The sequence below is a fragment of the Protopterus annectens genome, chromosome 2.part0 (genome assembly GCF_019279795.1).
Source record: "Protopterus annectens isolate FY-2018-M chromosome 2.part0, PAN1.0, whole genome shotgun sequence".
In the NCBI taxonomy this organism is placed as follows: Eukaryota; Metazoa; Chordata; order Ceratodontiformes; family Protopteridae; genus Protopterus; species Protopterus annectens.
Genome location: NC_056728.1, coordinates 55718563 through 55736666, shown reverse-complemented (window position 1 = coordinate 55736666; position 18104 = coordinate 55718563). Strand labels below are relative to the sequence as shown.

At 39.7% G+C, this 18104-nt stretch overlaps 1 protein-coding gene across 1 annotated transcript in view; it reads right to left on the bottom strand.

Annotated features, from left to right (window-relative positions):
• The window catches only part of LOC122792954 (integrin beta-2-like), a 1413174-nt gene that overhangs the window by 1216140 nt on the left and 178930 nt on the right, over positions 1-18104 (bottom strand). The gene's annotated exons all lie outside the window — the stretch shown is intronic.

Sequence of the window (18104 nt, the reverse complement as noted above, 5' to 3'; positions counted from 1 at the left end):
TGTGCGTGTGTGTGTGTGTGTGTGTGTGTGTGTGTGTGTGTGTGTGTGTGTGTGTGTGTATGGGTGTGTGTTTTGCATTTTTCTTTGTAATGCTTATTATAACAGAGCTGATGTCTTGTATACTGTTACCAATTGTTTTAACTGTGTGTTTTGCAAACCATTTCCTGTTATTTAATGACCTAATATATTTACAAGCATTATTAATATTGCCTTTGCCATATGGCCCGTGTTGTGGCTGATTAAGGGTTGTGAACCAGATTATTCAGCCAATTAACAAACTAAACAGATAAAGTCTAAAGGTGCACAAACTGTTATCTCTGCTCATCACAACAACCATTTATCCCCATATCTTTCTCAATGACGTTTATCAAACACCCCATGTCCACGGGTACAGCACTGGAGCATTTATATTACACTGAGGAGTTAGGCACCACTCCTCATTATTTTAGTTGCAGGAGATTCCTCAAAACAGAAGTAGGAAACTAAGGGTGCTTAACAATAGATAACCACATCTTCACTTCACCTGGGTGCATTTCGCTGCAACGTGGACTTAGATACTGGGACAGCTATACAAGGCCATCTGAGTTTTGCAGCAGGTTTGACATGGTCTTGTCATTTGATCTTTGGTTCTCCAGTCAATATTAAAATATGTCTCCCTTATGCTGTAAAGTGTCTAACTAGAGTTCTCACATATTCTCTCCCCGGTCTCACACTAGTCATCCAAATGTGTTCATATCACTCAGCAAATGCAATATTATCACCAACTGCCCTTTGAAAATGTTCCATTAGGTTAACACTCATAAAGTAAAGGCACAGGTAATAACTGCAAACTCTACAGAAAAGTAAACAGAGTGTTTATTTCACCTCTTATTATTTACTTGCCATCCCTCCTAGCTAGGTAAGGAGACTAATCCTTGAAGTACAAAAAAAATAGGTAAAACAGTTCATTTATCAAAGCATAAGGCAGTACAGTGATCACTGAAAAGATAAGAGCGGATAATGATAACTATTATTTTATAACAGTAAAACGTACTCACAATTTAAATATGAGTCACGTTAATGAATCCGCACTTTCTCACTTTGTTTGACCTTGCTTTTGGGTGAAATTCTCTTACATCTGTTCTAACCCATGCTTGTGTACAGAGCTGAAGGCTTCTTTTGCATAAGTAAAAATCCCCCCTCCTCAGGAATAACATTCTCAAATTCACCTTTTTTACTTGGCATTCCTGCATGAGTGGCAAGAACTGAGTATGTTTTCAATGTATCTAAACTGAAATGTCATTATCAAAAACTGAGTTCTATTTTTATACTCATTGCCTTGCTTTCAGAACAGTAATAAGTTTTGAGCCTTTAAATACCAAGTCTTAAAACTCAAAATAATCCCACATTACCTTTCTGATATCACAGGGCATAGCCAAAAAACAGCGGTGTGCTCTTTCATTTCCTATAATCTGTGTGCAAGCCAGTGCAGGCTATTGAGTTGCCCTTCATAAACGTAATATAGTTATTCCTATCTGCTTTTTCTTTCAAACTTCAGTCGTGCATTTTCCTTCTCCTGACCCTGTCCTATTGATCAAACTTTTCATACAGGACATTGCTATGTCATCTTTCAAGTTTAAAGGTTACTTCTTCACAGTGTTATATACTCTTTCTGCGTTGCCAGTATGTTACCAGATGATCGTGCAGCCTGCCAACAGCTTCACCATCTTTCCTAATCATTTTATACACACCTTCCTCCAGTTTTCAAATGGCTTTCTGAATTTTGACTAAGATTATCTCTAATAATGCCTCCCCAACAACAGTGGGAAAAAATTACATTCCAGCTCCCTTCAAAAAAATCAGGATTCACTTTGCCATCTGCCTTGCAGTCAGTTGACTAAGGATTTCATAACCCTTAGTCCGTTTACTAGAGGATTTTACACTGTCTCAACTAGTTCCAAAATATACCATAAAAGCTTCCTCTTTTACTAACCTGACCTTTGTGATCAGAAATATAAAATTATTGTCAATTTATTAAAACATCATGAGAATGATAACAGAAGATGCCACTGTTTCCGAAGCACTGACAAATCTTCTCTATAAGTTTTAAATTTCATGTCTGCTTTATTTTTAAGTATGCTCTTTTTCTCTCAGGTTGAGTTCATTATACATTATTCTGATGCAGATTTGCATATAACATATTTGAAACACATTTGAATCACATTTCTTCTCTGTATTTGTACTGTGTATCTATATGCATAAATAGGAACACACCTAAGGATGATGCACATGCTCTTTTGGCATTTATACACTTTAAGGTTTTCTACGTATTGTAAACGTTCTGTGCCTATACGTAGTATTTTAAACTGCCATGGGCCCAAGTCATGGTTAAAAGAAGAGTTTCTGGTCCATCCATGTACCTTGTTAATAGATGTAGTCATAAATAAACATAAGTTTGCCTAAATTCCAATAATTTATAGAAGATTTTATCCAAGTACTAAATAGCTGCACTAGCTATAAAGTTCTATTTTCACGTCCAACCCTTCAGCTCCAGTTTCATGGATCCCTAGCCTGCCCTGTGAAAGGTATGGTGACTAAGAGATGGTCCAACCTTTCACTAGGTAAGCTCTTACTTATGATGTACATATTGGGTGAAATGGGAGTTATGATTAATCCCTACTAACAACAGCAAAATGGCTTAATCACTTTGAAAATCAATAACTTTATTAATAGTGATATCAAGTATATGCTAGCTCCTAATGGGTTCCATCATCAGCTGTCACATACAGGACAATGTGGGATTCCAAGAATTATTAAGTAGGAAAATCGGGTATCAATATGGTTCCCAATCAACAAATAAGAGGGTATAATTTCCATCAAAAAATTCGGTCCCTTCTTAAAATGACTAATTCAGTGACCCTTCCATTTAAGATACAGTAATCTTAGGGACTTATATGAACAGGCAGCTCCAAGGTGACATAATTCATAGATATTTTAATGCACATTTTTTCTATGTCTGCTAAGGGAGACTGAGTCTAGCATCTCTAACTGCAGACAATTTCTCTGAAATAGACACACAGACAAATACTAAACTGTGTCTATTAAAGTGATATGATCTACAACCTTTTATGTCTTCATCTCATGTAATCCTTTCTGTGACATTTTCATGACCATATTTATATAATAACTTTTGATGTATGCTATACTTTCCTGAACTGTTACCATCTTATTTTTACTGCAGACAAACCTTTGCGCTAAGGGCCTCATCACCTACAATCACATGTAAATCACCCCTGTGTTATATCCATTTCCTTCCATTAAATTAGCTGTACTGGTCTAGCACCTCAACGCTTTTGCCACCTAAATGACTTACTACATCCTCCACTACCCTTAATAAATTTAGAGTTTTGTTAAAGGGTGGGTTTGCACACTGTTTTGGAAGAATAGGTTAGACTGTAAAATCAGTAATATAATACAAACCATAGTTTGACACACGTCATTTATATGCCATTTGCCAACACTGCTGATGTCCCAAGTAATCTGGTATTCCACTATACTATATTCTTTATACCCAACATAAAATCTTATAACTCAGTCCAGTCGAGGCAACAGAATTGTCTCTGCATATCATTGTTCTTAAAATAACACATCAACTCTCCTAATGATAGAAAATCATATCAAAAGCAGTCCTCTTTATGTTTTTACATGTGTCTTTACTGTCCTTAATTCCTTTCCCTCTATTTCTCTTTGAATATCTGCCTTCACAAGTTATCCAACATTGCTATTTTTGCTGTTCACACCAATGTCATAGCCACAGAAGTTGGTACCATTTGCTAATGTCCTCCTTCACTTAAAAAAAAAAAAAAAAAAAAAAAAAAAAATATATATATATATATATATATATATATATATATATATACGCAACTGCAAAACTATCCATGTTCTAGTGCTCTCAGCCTTATTCATTTGTTCTTAATAATGAATGATTGGGGGGGTTAGCACTGGAGTTTAGACTATTATTGTAAAGACCTTACTTCTTAGACTCATTTTCCTTAGTCTCTGTTTTGCTGATGATGACATTAATTGGTGAACTCCTTTCCATTCTTTTGCTGATTATGCGATTCTGTGATTCATGGTTTTGTAATACTGTAATGTCTCTACCATCCTTGGGGAAAGCAGTACTGTTATTGTCTCTATATCTCACGGTCTCTACTAAAATTCTACTTTACTGTAATTCCTCGGTATTTGGGGAGTATAATGTGGGTCTCTTAACTGAAACATATGCCCCAATTGTCTTCGGTAGATAACCTAAACAGATAAACAAACTGATATAGTAATTTTGTTCTACCATGCCAGTGGTATACTTATTTATTTAATGGTCATAACCAGGTGGGTAGAATGGACCGGAGACCCTTTACAGCCATGATCTGAGACGCAGGTACAATTACATAGACGTTTCAAACAGATCATCATTAATTACACATAGTAATGTATTGTAACAAAAATATATACATTGTTAAATGTCCATGCAATAACAAAGGAAATCACACTGCTAATTACACACACAGATTTAGTGATTTATCAATTGATATTAAACAAGAAGAGCTTCTAATTACCACACATTGTGTTGACCTGCATTACAGGTTTCAAACAAGTCTAGGAGTTACTTCTATAAATACTCTGTACAATCTAAATTATGCTTCTGATTATGAAAAGTCTATCTTAAGTGTTGTAAACACAGAAACATTGTACTCAGACAAACGTCTCAGTCTCAGAAGAAACCATGATAGATGATAGAGTCATTTACTGCACTCAAAACATGTGAAATCTACTCAAAGCTCAAACTCATAGCTGGGGATGTTCACCAAACTTAAGGCCCAGTGGCTTGCCCCTGAATAAAATCCTGTCATCTCTGAAAGACAAACACAGGGACTGTATTCATGGTTTATAAACAGTAAATCAAAACACATCAGGGGGAGACGGATCCCCATATGTCAGGCATGGATCTCACTTTAGATATCAAACTTATCTCTGTTATAAAGAATGGATGATGTATTGTAAAAAAGATGAAGTCTAACTGGCAAGATACCATTTCTTCAAATAGGACAGCTTATACTAAAAAGAAAGACAACTAAAAAGGCAGGTTGCACCACAGTTTATGCAGACTACATTATCTTGCCTATAAAGTGATACACTTCTTCCAGCCCTGACAGGAAGACCCGAGATAATCATTACTATCAAAGTAGGAGGTTGTGAGCTACTGAAGATCTGCTCCTTCTGTCAATAGTCATACCTAGCATCCTCACTGTTGGAAGGTGTAACAGAAGGTTCTTAACACAACAATCGGCCTGAAACTTTTATTATGAGAGATTATAACATAAGGTAGGAGAAAATATACCTAGCATACCCTACTGTTACTTTACAGTTACTGATTTACTGTTTGGCTTTATGTAAATCAGTTCTCTTTCTATGAGAACTGACCCTAAATCAGTTCTGATTGTAAGAAAAGAAAATCCTCAAAATCAATTGTCTAAAACTGCCAAACCTTAACATCGATTCTTATACATGACCAAGGTGTAATTTTTGCAATGGAGGTTGCAAACCCCTTATATCCCACTACCCTACCCCACCTCCTTCGTAAATATTTTAAGTTTGATATTACACCACATCAGAGAAACAGGAATCCTCAGTTTTGATATTAACCACTGCAGAACTGATAAGCTAGTGTTATGTCAGTGTTGGATTGGTAAGTAAAATTCTTACAGTCAAATAAACCCCTTCCACGTCAGGGCCAGCCAACACTCTAGATTGGAGCTTAGCCAAGACTCCACAAAATCTTAAGGTTACCAGTCATGTATGACTTACCAAGCGTGCACTTATCAGTTTACACAATAAAGTCACGCACTAAGCTGTTTAATGTCGTGTGCCTTTATGGTGTTACACTTCAGGGACACCAAGCACCTCTCAGTTCACCAACTTGCTGAGTCCCTTAAAGCAGTGAAACTAGTGACCTATTCACTCTCTTGCCATTTACTGACAATGTGGTTCAGAACTTGACTGACCTATTGCTTTGCCTTCTATATCAACATAACCCAGTTTGTCTGTGCAGAGTATAAAAAGACAACACCAATTTTGCTTATATGCAGTAACCTATATAACTCTACCTTAAATAATCCTAAAGAATTCTTGACAGAGGCTGGTAACCTTTTTAAGATTAAGGCAAGATATAGCATTGGACTTTCCATCAAACTTATCCAGTTCTGTTAATGTCTGAACTTAAAAACTTAAATAGGCACAGTCAATTTTTTTAACATCGGAGATCACCGGTATGAACTGCATAGGAACAACATGCCACATGTGTATCTGCATGTATGGAAACATAAAAGTACAGTGCATCAATCAGGAGTCATAAGTGTCCAGTGCTTTATTTTACAGAAATAATAAAGAATGTAAAAATATTGCATTATCCAATATAGTTATTTTAAGAAAGGTAAAACATATATTTTAAATAAATTCAAAGTAAATATCGCTGAGCAAAACAACGGAGGATGTCAAGATGACACAGTCACGTAAATGTAGTCACATAAAAGTCTAGGGTCCAATGACTAGTAAATAGAATAATCCAAAGGCAGGCAAAGTGAATAAAAAAGCAGGTTTATTTATAAAAGTAGGTGAGCGCTTTCGCAATAGCTTCTTCAGACCATAAAACATTAAATCATCATAAAGCACTTCTTTAAAAAGGTAAAAAGGCGCCAAAAACAAATCAACCACTTAAAGCTGTATAACACATTGAAGCCCATTAAAAACATCAAAATAAAATGCTCTAAACACACTGCCATCATTATAGGAAATGAAAGAGGTATAGGCAGGGGACATGACAATACATATAGTATTCAAAGCACATGTATACATGTACACTATGTCAAATATACCCATTGGCCATGAAAAAAGATGAAATTCTCTCAACGTTTCTTAGCTAACAACCTCCTGGATTTCAATAAAGGACGTAGGGGAACCCTTCCATTCAGACCTGGGGTGACATCCGCCCTAAACTTAATAATCCAATGGATTTCCCTCGTCTCTGTGTAGTTACTAATATCTCCTCTTCTATAAGTTCTCGAGATCTGTTCCAAATTTCTAAACTTAAACTGATGCTCTATGCCTTCCTCAGATCAACTCCTCTGTTACCTTCCTGCAGTTTACTATGGATTGGTCGAAGACCACCATCCCTTTTTTAGATGTCTTTGTTGACAAACTACCATGTGGAATAGTCAACACGGGTGTATATCGTAAGACTTGTCATAGGAATACTCTGTTGCATCGTTCAAGCATGCACCCCGGCTATGTATACAACAACATAGTTAAGGGACAATCGATGCGGATGTCTAGATATACACCTCTAGACTCCCATTTTGAGAGTGCTTTAGGAGATCTTAGCAGTAGGTTAATGGAACGAGGCTACAACCACTTGGACATCTCTAGAGGGATGGTGGATGTACAGCATTTGAGGGCAGATAGAGCGAAACCATATTTCTCAGAAGGTGCCATGGATATGTACACAGGAGGGGTAGGAAATGACCTGGATAGTAATAGGGATGGATCTCATACAGATGATGGTATTGTTTTTCCCATCTTCTACACTAGGGATGTTGGTGCACTTAAAGATGTCTTTTCTAAACATTGGCATGTCCTATCAGTGGACCCAACTATTAAGAATTTCACAGGTATTCGACCCAGATTTGTGTACCGTAATAAAAAGAATTTGAAGAATTTGCTCTGTTATCCGAGGGCACAACTAGGTCCATCTATTCTATCTGGTCCCTTTATGACTACTTGTAATAAATGCAATTTCTGTTCATACATAGCGACCGACCCTGACTTTTACTATCCTTATGGCCCTGGCATATATCATATCAGGACGAGAGGTAACTGTATGTCCAGAGATGTGGTTTATTTAGCTTGCTGCACAGTGTGTCCAGCCTACTACGTAGGTAAGACAAATCGGACATTAAGGGATAGGATCCGCGAGCATGTGTACCATACAAGGAAGGGGAGTCTACATAATGCATTATCTAAACACACGAAAGAGGAAGGCATAGAGCATCAGTTTAAGTTTAGAATTTTGGTATATTTGACATAGTGTACATGTATACATGTGCTTTGAACACTATATGTATTGTTATGTCCCCTGCCTATACCTCTTTCATTTCCTATAATGATGGTAGTGTGTTTAGAGCATTTTATCTTGATGTTTTTAATGGGCTTTAATGTGTCATACAGCTTTAAATGGTTGATTTGTTTTTGGCGCCTTTTTACCTTTTTAAAGAAGTGCTTTATGATGATTTAATGTTTTATGGTCTGAAGAAGCTATTGCGAAAGCGCTCACCTACTTTTATAAATAAACCTGCTTTTTTATTCACTTTGCCTGCCTTTGGATTATTCTATTTACTAGTCATTGGACCCTAGACTTTTATGTGACTACATTTACGTGACTGTGTTATCTTGACATCCTCCGTTGCTTTGCTCAGCGATATTTACTTTGAATTTATTTTTTGTTGTGCTCAAGTTCGCTGAGCATTCACTCCACCGACTCATTTGATTTTTTAGTTTATATATTTTAAATAACTTCACTGAATATTAATTACCACACAGCTATGGAGGCTCCAAGATTTTACCAGGTGGGTGCACTGTCTACACCATTTGTGGGTAAATTTTGTTCTACCTACAGATGACCATTGATTATTATTACAGTAACAAATCCATCCATACAGTAATAGAGCTACACCTGACATAGTCAATTTCCACTGACTGTTCCTGTTTAAGGCACCAAAACCTGATTCTAAAAGGGGAAAGTAGGTAGCTTGCAATTCACAGATGTGTGATACCTCCTTATTTTGGCACTTGACAGCTGACTTCTTGACTTCTCCCAAAAGCGGGGGTCCACTACAATGAAAGGCTGGTCATATCATTCCACTTTGTAAAGGGTAAGTCTGATTCCAATATACTAAGCACCTATAGGCCAATTTCTACACTGAGGCCACTGGTGAAAGATTTACAAAGACTGGTGCACAAAAAGACTGATAATAATCTGACATTACTAGCACACCTTTTATCAGATACTCAAGACCATTTAAGCCTGAACATGCCATGGACACTTTCCTGGCAAAGCCGTCAGTCAAAATCATTGCCAGCTTTGACAAGTGCTGTATGTGGCTACCATACTTTTGAATCTTTTTCATGCTTTCATTATCACCCACCACTTCCTTTTGTTGAACCAGCTAACAGAAGTAGGCTTTGACAACTTATTGTCACAAGACACATAGCTCACCTACACAGTGTGCCCCTCAACCTAAACCCCTGAGGCAAAACAGCTTGCCCGATACACTAATCATAGGTGACTCGATAGTGAGGCACACTGATGTCCCACTCAATAGGTTGAATAAGGAGAAGGTAACAGTCAGCTGTCTGTCGGGTGCAAGGATCCGACACATAACACATGCACTCAGGTCACTCCACAACAAGTACAATATGACTCTGGCATTGTCCATGTGGGTGTGAATGATCTGAGATGTACCTCCCTGGACTACATGTAAAGAGACATGGAGGAGCTCTCGGATTATGTGGCCCAGGCAGGTATGACCCTAGTCCCTTTTTTAGGCAGTGTTTCAAGGACCAAATTACCACCATAACAGCTATAAATAAATGCTATCTGAGGGTCATGCTGCTCAACATTAGAAGTCTAAATCTCAAGATACACTCACTCGAAGCACTCCTCAAAATGGAGAACATCGACATTTGTGCTGTAATGGAGACCTAGTTTAAAGCAGCAGAAAGCACCCCTGCGCTACCAGGTTATAACTCATTCCACACCTTTCTGCCCCAGAAAATGGACCAAAGCTCCAAAGTCGGTGGCGTCTTCATATTCATAAAGGATATGCACACCTCCAGACTAGCAGCCCAGCATAATGCATCAGAGATACTTCAGGTACAACTAACAGTGAGTAAGATGGCAATTCAGGTCATAGCCTGCTATAGGTCCCCAACCATGTCCCAAGACTCTCATTCCACATTGCTACTCACCCTGGAAACTATTAGGGTCCAACCCAACACTGTCATACTGGGTGACTTCAAATACCCCTCCATCAACTGGAAAAACTACTCATGCGCAAATACAATTGCCCAACGCTTCCTGGAATTCATTAATTCTAATGCGCTGGACCAGTTCATTCTTACCCCCACTAGAGGAAGCAACATCCTTGACCTGGTTATTACTAACATGGGCAATTGTTGCTCAACACCCATAATCAGTTCCTCCATGGTTAGATCCGACCACAAACTAATTACCATGGAAATCCACATCTCACCCACACCAGCAGCAAAGGTAACCACCATAAAAAATTTCTCCAAAGCTGACTTTGGGCTCCTAAAAACAGAGGTGGCTAACTTCACGGCACCCATGCAAATGGAAAATAGGTGTATGACCACTGAATCATACACCACTGTACTGTACGAACACGTACATAAATGCATGGAACTAGCCATACCTAACAGAACCAAGATGCTCTCCACCAAACAAAGGAAGCCAGTCTGGTGGTCACCTGCCGTTAACACACTCTACAATAGAAGGAAGAAACTGTTGCAGAAAAAGGTGAAGTCCCAAGACTGGAAAAACTCCCTTATTAGCCTCAACAAAAAGTTGAGATCCCTCATCAAAACCTCTAAAGCTTGCTATGAAGGTAGAATTGTGGCAGACACTAAAAACAACCACAAAGCCTTCTACAGTTATATCAAGAATCAACACGGCAATACCCAGATTTGCTCTGAATTACTGCACAATGGTACCTCCTATACTGAGCCAACAGATATTGCCAACATACTGGCTGACAGATTCAGTGCCAGCTTTACCCCTCCCCCCAAAGGACCAATTACAATACTGGAAGAATGCCAGGCACCCAGCATTACTGCACTACAGGTTAAAGCTGCATTATCCAATGCCAAGAATACAGCTTCCATGGCACCCAACAATATCCCTAACTGTGTTCTACATGAACTACAAAGTGAACTGGCACCACACCTGTGTGTCCTATTCAGTCACAGCCTCACCTCAGGCTTTGTCCCTACAGAATGGCGCACTACAGAATGGCGCACTGCTACAGTCATCCCTCTCCATAAAGGGTGTGCGACTACAGACCCTGGGAATTATTGCCCCATTAGCCTGATGAGTCTGATATGTAAGGCTATGGAGCGCATCATCATGGACATAATTAACAAGGATATAGGAAATCTCCAAACTCTGTATCCCACGCAATTTGATTTTGTGAAGAGTAGATCATGCCTGCTCAACCTGGTTGACTTCTTTGAGTCAGTCACCAGAGCTGTGGATGAGGGCAAGGCAGTTCATACAGCCTACCTCAATCTGGCCAAGGCCTTTGATACCATTCCCCACTCAGGAATTATTGATAGACTCACCAAACTAGGCCTAAACCCCTATATCACTAGGTGGGTTGCAAACTGGCTCACAGATAAGACCCACAGGGTGAAAGTAGTAGACTCCAAGTCAGACTGCCAACCAGTCACGAGTGGAGTCCCACAGGGATTGGTCCTGGGTCCTCTCCTGTTTGGCATCTACTTCTCAGAATTCCAGGCCAACACAGAGGGACTGTGGCTGACTAAGTTTGCTGATGATTGCAAGCTGGGAGCCATTATTAATTCCCCAAGTGATGTAGACATCCTACAGAAAGGCCTCACTGAGACCAACGACTGGTGTCAAAACCATGGTCTTAAGCTTAATGCCAAAAAATGCGTTGTCATTTCCTTTGGAAAAAACTAATTTCCCACTAATTACCACATTGATAGTAGCCCACTGAACACTGAAGGTGTTATAAGAGATCTGAGGACACAGGTTGACAGCAACCTCTCCTTCGACCACCACATTGCCACTGTGGTCAGAAAGTCCTTCTATGTGGCACATCTCATTACCAAGGGTTTTGCATCTGGGAAGAAAGAGGTCCTCATCTCTCTCTCTCTCTCTCTACTCTTCCCTCGTTAGACCAATCATCGAGTATAATGCACCATTTGGCATGTACCTCACTAGACACCTGCAACAGTTGGACAGGCCACAAAAGTACCTCATGAAAAGGATCCTATGCCTTAAACACATGCCCTACATGGACAGACTCAAAAAACTCCAGCTTTTCTCTGCCTCATATCGCCTATTAAGAGGCAATCTCTGCTTGACTTACAAAGCCATGTCTGATCCAGCCCTGTTATAAATGTTACACCTAAAGAAATCCCAATCCATCCGCACCACATGCTCCATGGACCTCAATTTCATTACCACAATCAACAGAACATGCTGGAGGGACAGGTTCATAACCCAGAGACTTACGATGCTCTGTAATAGACTTCCCATACATGTCAAGCAGAGCACCTCACTGGCCCTTTTCAGGAGAAATATTGATGAGTGGATGGGAAATAGAAAGTTCATCCCAGAGATCACTCCAGTGGCTCTACTTGATAGAGGCACTGGGAACTAACAGCAGCATGATGCCAGGCCACTTCTATGGGCTAGGCTTGTAAAGGCTCCAGTGCATTGGCCTAGTACACACCTATGAACCTATGAATCTAAAATGGGTTTGGCGGTATCTGTCCTCCAAAATTTTGGCCACCAAACAGAAACTAAACACCTCCTGAAAAACAGCCCATCAAAAAGCTTTCAAATGTGTACGTATAAGACTCTGTATTCTTCTCATATGTGTTAACCAAATATGGGAAGATTTTTGAGCAGCAGCAAAATTGCTTTATCTGTTTCTAAGACAGCTATTTCAATCTACTTCTTCTGAAAAGGAGCTGCTTGCAGCCAGTCTGTTAAAATCTGCCTGCAGCGACTCCTCTCCAAAATGAGGCTTGAACTCAGGGGTTGCCCAGGAATTATTTCTTTCTTCAAGTTGCAATTGCCTCAGATTTGATTATATTAGTAAGCAGCAGGAGCACATCTCTCAAATATCCTTAATTTTTTTTTCAAAGACATCTTGATTTTGCTTCAAAATATTACCCTGCCCCTCATAAAATATGTGCTTTTGTGACAAAACATTGGGGGTTACAGTCATCAAATAATGTCAAACAGTGCAGTTAATGGAATTCTTACTCTTCACAAAAGGAGTTGTGATAGAGAAGTTTACAGTAATGGTATATGTAACTGTTCAACATAGCATTCTACTTAACTCTTTTAAGTTCTTTCTTCCCTGTGGTTGCCAGTCATCAAGCCTCTTCAGACTGAACTTGGGTCCATTTGTTCTTCCATGCTGAGTATACTCAGAACAGATGCCAGAGCTGTTCAGAAGGGACCATCACTGAGGCATTGATGAAGGTAATTTGTGCCATCACTGACATGCTGGCAAACAGGGCATACATGGTAGACACTAACATCTCACCTGCATAGGGGATAGGTGACTTGCATCATCGTAGGAACCACAATGCCTTGTTCCCCTATGTAAGTGCATGCTTCTCTGCACTCAAGATGAAGGCTACCACCGAAGCATCCTGGGAGACAAACGCCTGCTTCCAGGGCAATATCTGGATCCAATCTATCCCCCTCAGACCGGTCACACTCATCTTTACATAGCAGCTCCAGCAGACACCAGTGCTGCTAATCAAATCCAGATTGCCCAGGCCTTACTCCAGTCTTTATTCCTCTATGCCAGCACAGCTGGCTTAGTATTCTGTGTAACAAAAACATTATTATTTACACTGCTGGACAGTATATGGCACTGGCAGAGTAACTGATACTTGCTGATCTATACAGTGGAACGGTATCTGTTACTGCATGTTGGAAACTGCAGCAACTGGCTCTGTGTTAGGAATGTTAACACTTTATTTTTTTATGTTGAGGAAGAGTTTTGTATGTTAGTGGGGGGAATTACATACAGTGTAGGTCTTAGAGATGAGAAAGCATGATTCAGTTTTGCCAGAGAATTAGCTGCTCTGTGCACTACTGCGGCATTTTTATTTCTGGATTTTAGTTTATCAGCTAGAAGTTTTTCAGCAAGTTTAGAAAGGAGTTGAAAAGAAGTTAGGTCATCAATAGCTTTTTGGATGCCAGTAGGAAAAAGAAGATCAGATCTTTTACAAAAGGAAACTAGATGGTAAGAGAAAGTGAAATGCAGTAATGTTCTGTGGGTAAAGAAAGCACAATAACTATAAGAATTTGGTAAGATAATACTTGTAAGTCAGACATGTTTTTCCTTGAGGAATATCCTAAGACAGATAGACCATATTTTTTACACTAAGGCAGCAATATTCCTTTGCTAGTGACTGCTCTGCCCTCTATGGCAACCATAAACTTTTGTTAATTTCTGCTTTTAGTAAGTCAATGCAGGTAATCACAGATAAGGATTGATAAAGTGTCAATCCAAGACATTTAAAGTAGTTTGTATATTTGATGTTATTATTGTTCATTGACCAGGATAGTCCAACTGGGTAAAGCCCATTCTCAGTGAAGATCCAGAGAGAAAAACTTCAAAAGAATGAATACGTTTTACAGAATTTAACTACAATAAGAAATTACTAATATACATTTGATATACCAGAGTGGGAGAACTGCTTTATTAATTAGATTAAGTCTTATAGGAGTACCAAATATCATAAATTTGGTCTTTTTACTATTTAGTGGTTAGCGTTGCCGCCTCACAGCAAGAAGTTCTCTGGTTTGATCCTCAGCTGGGGTGCCTTCTGTGCGGAGTCTGGATGTCCTGCCTGTGGTCGTGTGGGTTTTCTCCGGGTACTCCGGTTTCCTCCCACATCCCAAAGACATGCTGTAGGTGGATTGGACACTCTAAATTGACCTTAGGTGTGAGTGTGTGCATGTGTGTGCCTTCTGTGGAAGGTTGGGCGCCGGGCTGGCAACTCAACACTGTAAAACTCCATTGCCAATCATGAGCGGACAGGTGATCCGCTGTGGCGACCCCTAACCAGGAAAAGTCGAAAGAAGAAGAAGAACATGCATTTCTTAGTATGGAGCCATTTGGAAAAAATATTTAGATTAGTCTGAAGGCCACATGGGATGGTTTTGATTGAGGGGGTGAAAAACTATACAGGACAAGATCAACAGCTTTAAGTTTTACATTTGACAAGTGTAAGTGGGAAGGTGATTTCTGAGACACTCACATTGCCAAAGTGGTTAGGAAGACCTTCTACATTGCCCACCTGATCATGAAGGGATTCACATCCAGATCAGGAGAGGTCATTGTACCCCTGTACTCTTCACTTATCAGACCAATGATTGAGTACAACGCCCCATTCGGAATGTACCTTACCCGACACCTGCAGCAGTTGGAAAGACCCCAAAAGTTCCTCACCAAAAGGATAAAGGGGCTCAAACATATGTCATACGATGCCCGACTGAAGAAACTCCAGCTCTATTCAGTCGCATACCGTCTGGTCAGAGGTGATCTGTGCCTGACATACAAGGCCATGTCCAACCTGGAATTAATGGACATGCTTCACCTCAAAAAATCCAAATCCACCAGAGCCACGAGAGCAAGAGACTTAAACCTCAACACGGATATAAATAGGACGTGCTGGAGGGACAGATTCATCACCCAGAGACTCCCTACACTATGGAACAGAATCCCAGTCCATGTGAGGCAGAGCCCCTCACTGACTCTGTTCAAGAGAAATCTTGACGAGTGGATGGGAGATCGTAGGTTTACCCCGGGAATCATCTCTGTATCACTGCTGGACAGAGGCACAGCAAACTAATGGGTATAGTATTCTCATCCTAAGGGGTGGTGAAAGCCACACACACTCTGGCTAGGCTTATAAATGCCCTAGGGCAGATAGCCTAGTATGAACCTATGAACCTAAGTGTGAACAATATTGGGTCAAAGACTGATGCTTGGGGCATGCCATATGAGATGAGATGAGAGCTTTGGCAGACTGACAGACTATTTCTTAGAATAACTTGAAAAAGCTGTCCACCAAAGTAGCTTTGAAGCAAGTTCTTCCAGACAGGCTGAGCTGAAAGAGTATAAGACATTGAGCAGAAGTCTGTGATTAATTAGAGCAAGGGCTTTTGTTTGGTCTATAAAAGGGGTACCAGTGAGGAAGCCTTTGGTCAGTTTTAGTTTGTATAGTATCTATCAAGAAGAGGAATGAGGTTAAGGTACTTCTGCCTTTAGTAAAATGTTTAGTAAAGCCATGTTAGTATATGGAGAAAAGGTCAGACTTACAGTATACTCTCCAACAAGACAGCATAACTACGAAACAAACACAAATTATTACCTAGAAAAACATTTGGCTACCTACAAATAATACACCAATATTGATTTAAAAAGCTGTATACCTCCAACTTCAATTGATGTCTGAGTGGTAGTCACCAGCATGGAATCTTTAGCTGTTACATCCCACTTCAGTAAAATACCCTAATGCATAACCTGATGTGTGCCACTAATTATTTTACCTTCAATAAGGCCTTCTTACCATCCTAAAACTCACAGCTTACATCACTGCTGTGAAGCCACATAGGTGTTCTGTTGCACCATAAATGTGTAGTTTTAATAAGTACATGCATGGCCATGTAATATGGTACTCTGTAACCCATACTTAACAGCCTGGGCCACAGGACCTGAATCTACTGGTGACAACCAGCGCATTCCATTATAGTAAGCTACTACAGTTTGACCTTTGACATGTGTGCACTTTTGAACTAATTATAAAGTAGTTTTTGATAAGTGGTGATTTCCTGTTCTACAAAAATCAGTAGTGCATAATATTAATTCTAACAAGACTTACTGAACTATTCTTATTTGCTGGTTGCTTGTACTGTTTTAGTTTTGTAAATAATAGTACTTTTTGCCATGGTTTCTTTTTGCAAATGGCCTGAGTAAGAGCAGCATGGATAAACAGCATAATAAATGCACAAGTGGCATCAACACTGTGAAATGATTTCTTATACGGTGGTGGTGCTGCGGTAGCATTATTGCCTCACAGTTAGAAGTTGCCCGTTCGATTCTCAGTTAGAGTGTCTTCTGTGTGGTGAAATGCGTGAATGGGTGTTCCTTCGTTGAAGGTTGTGTGTTAGGCCTGGCAAGCCAGCACGTAAAAATCTACTGCCAATCATTAGCGGACCGGAGTTACGCTGTGGCGACCCCTAACCGGGAAAAGCCGAAAGACACAAACAAACTTATTCATTCTTCAATACTCCCTTTACTCAATTCAGAGTGACACTGATTACCCTAGGACTCAGTGATTGTAAGAAAATGACAGGAAGTCCATCACAGAACATATATATGCATGCATGTGCTGGTACACATACACACAGAGACACCATGCATACTGATTAACAGTTTGGAGGATTGTCATATAAACTACAGAATATGTTTGGGTTGTGACAGAAATGCGGAGCATCCAACAGAAAAAAAAATATGGACACAGGTAAGCCATGCAGTCAGATTAGAGAAGGCATTACAGCCTAGAACCACAAACCAAACTGGAGAGCCAAACTATCAGAGGTTGTTGCTCTTTAGTCACTTGGAATCTCTAAAGCTGGAACTGCATCCCTATGCCTTAAGTGAGATGAAAACTCTGTATGATCAGCGAAGAAGCTTAGATCACAGAAGGTAACAGTACAGGCTTAGTTGAGCACAATACAGGCAGGCCTATATGATGTTGGTTTCCCACTCTTCACTGTAGCAGTGCTAATTAATTCCGACCAAGAGCAGCAATATACAGATCAGTACTGCAACTTAGATATGAATCTACACACGTGAACTACTACATATATATACATATATATATATATATATATATATATATATATATATATATATATATATATGGGTCCATGTCAGATGGATGAAAGCGTACTTCAACGAAGACCACATCGTCGAGATGACTCTGCCAACAGGATGAATCCCCAACAATGGTAAGTCAATGTATTACAGAACGGGATACATTCCTGCTTCCATAATGCACTCAAAAACCACATCACAACATGTATAGCAGGGGGGCAAGCCCCTCTGCACCCTCTACTTAAATATACCAACTCCGAGATCGCACTACAGTGGGGAATGGGACTAACTCCCAGTCCGCACTAGTTAATGTTGTCGGGGATTCGTCCTGTCAGC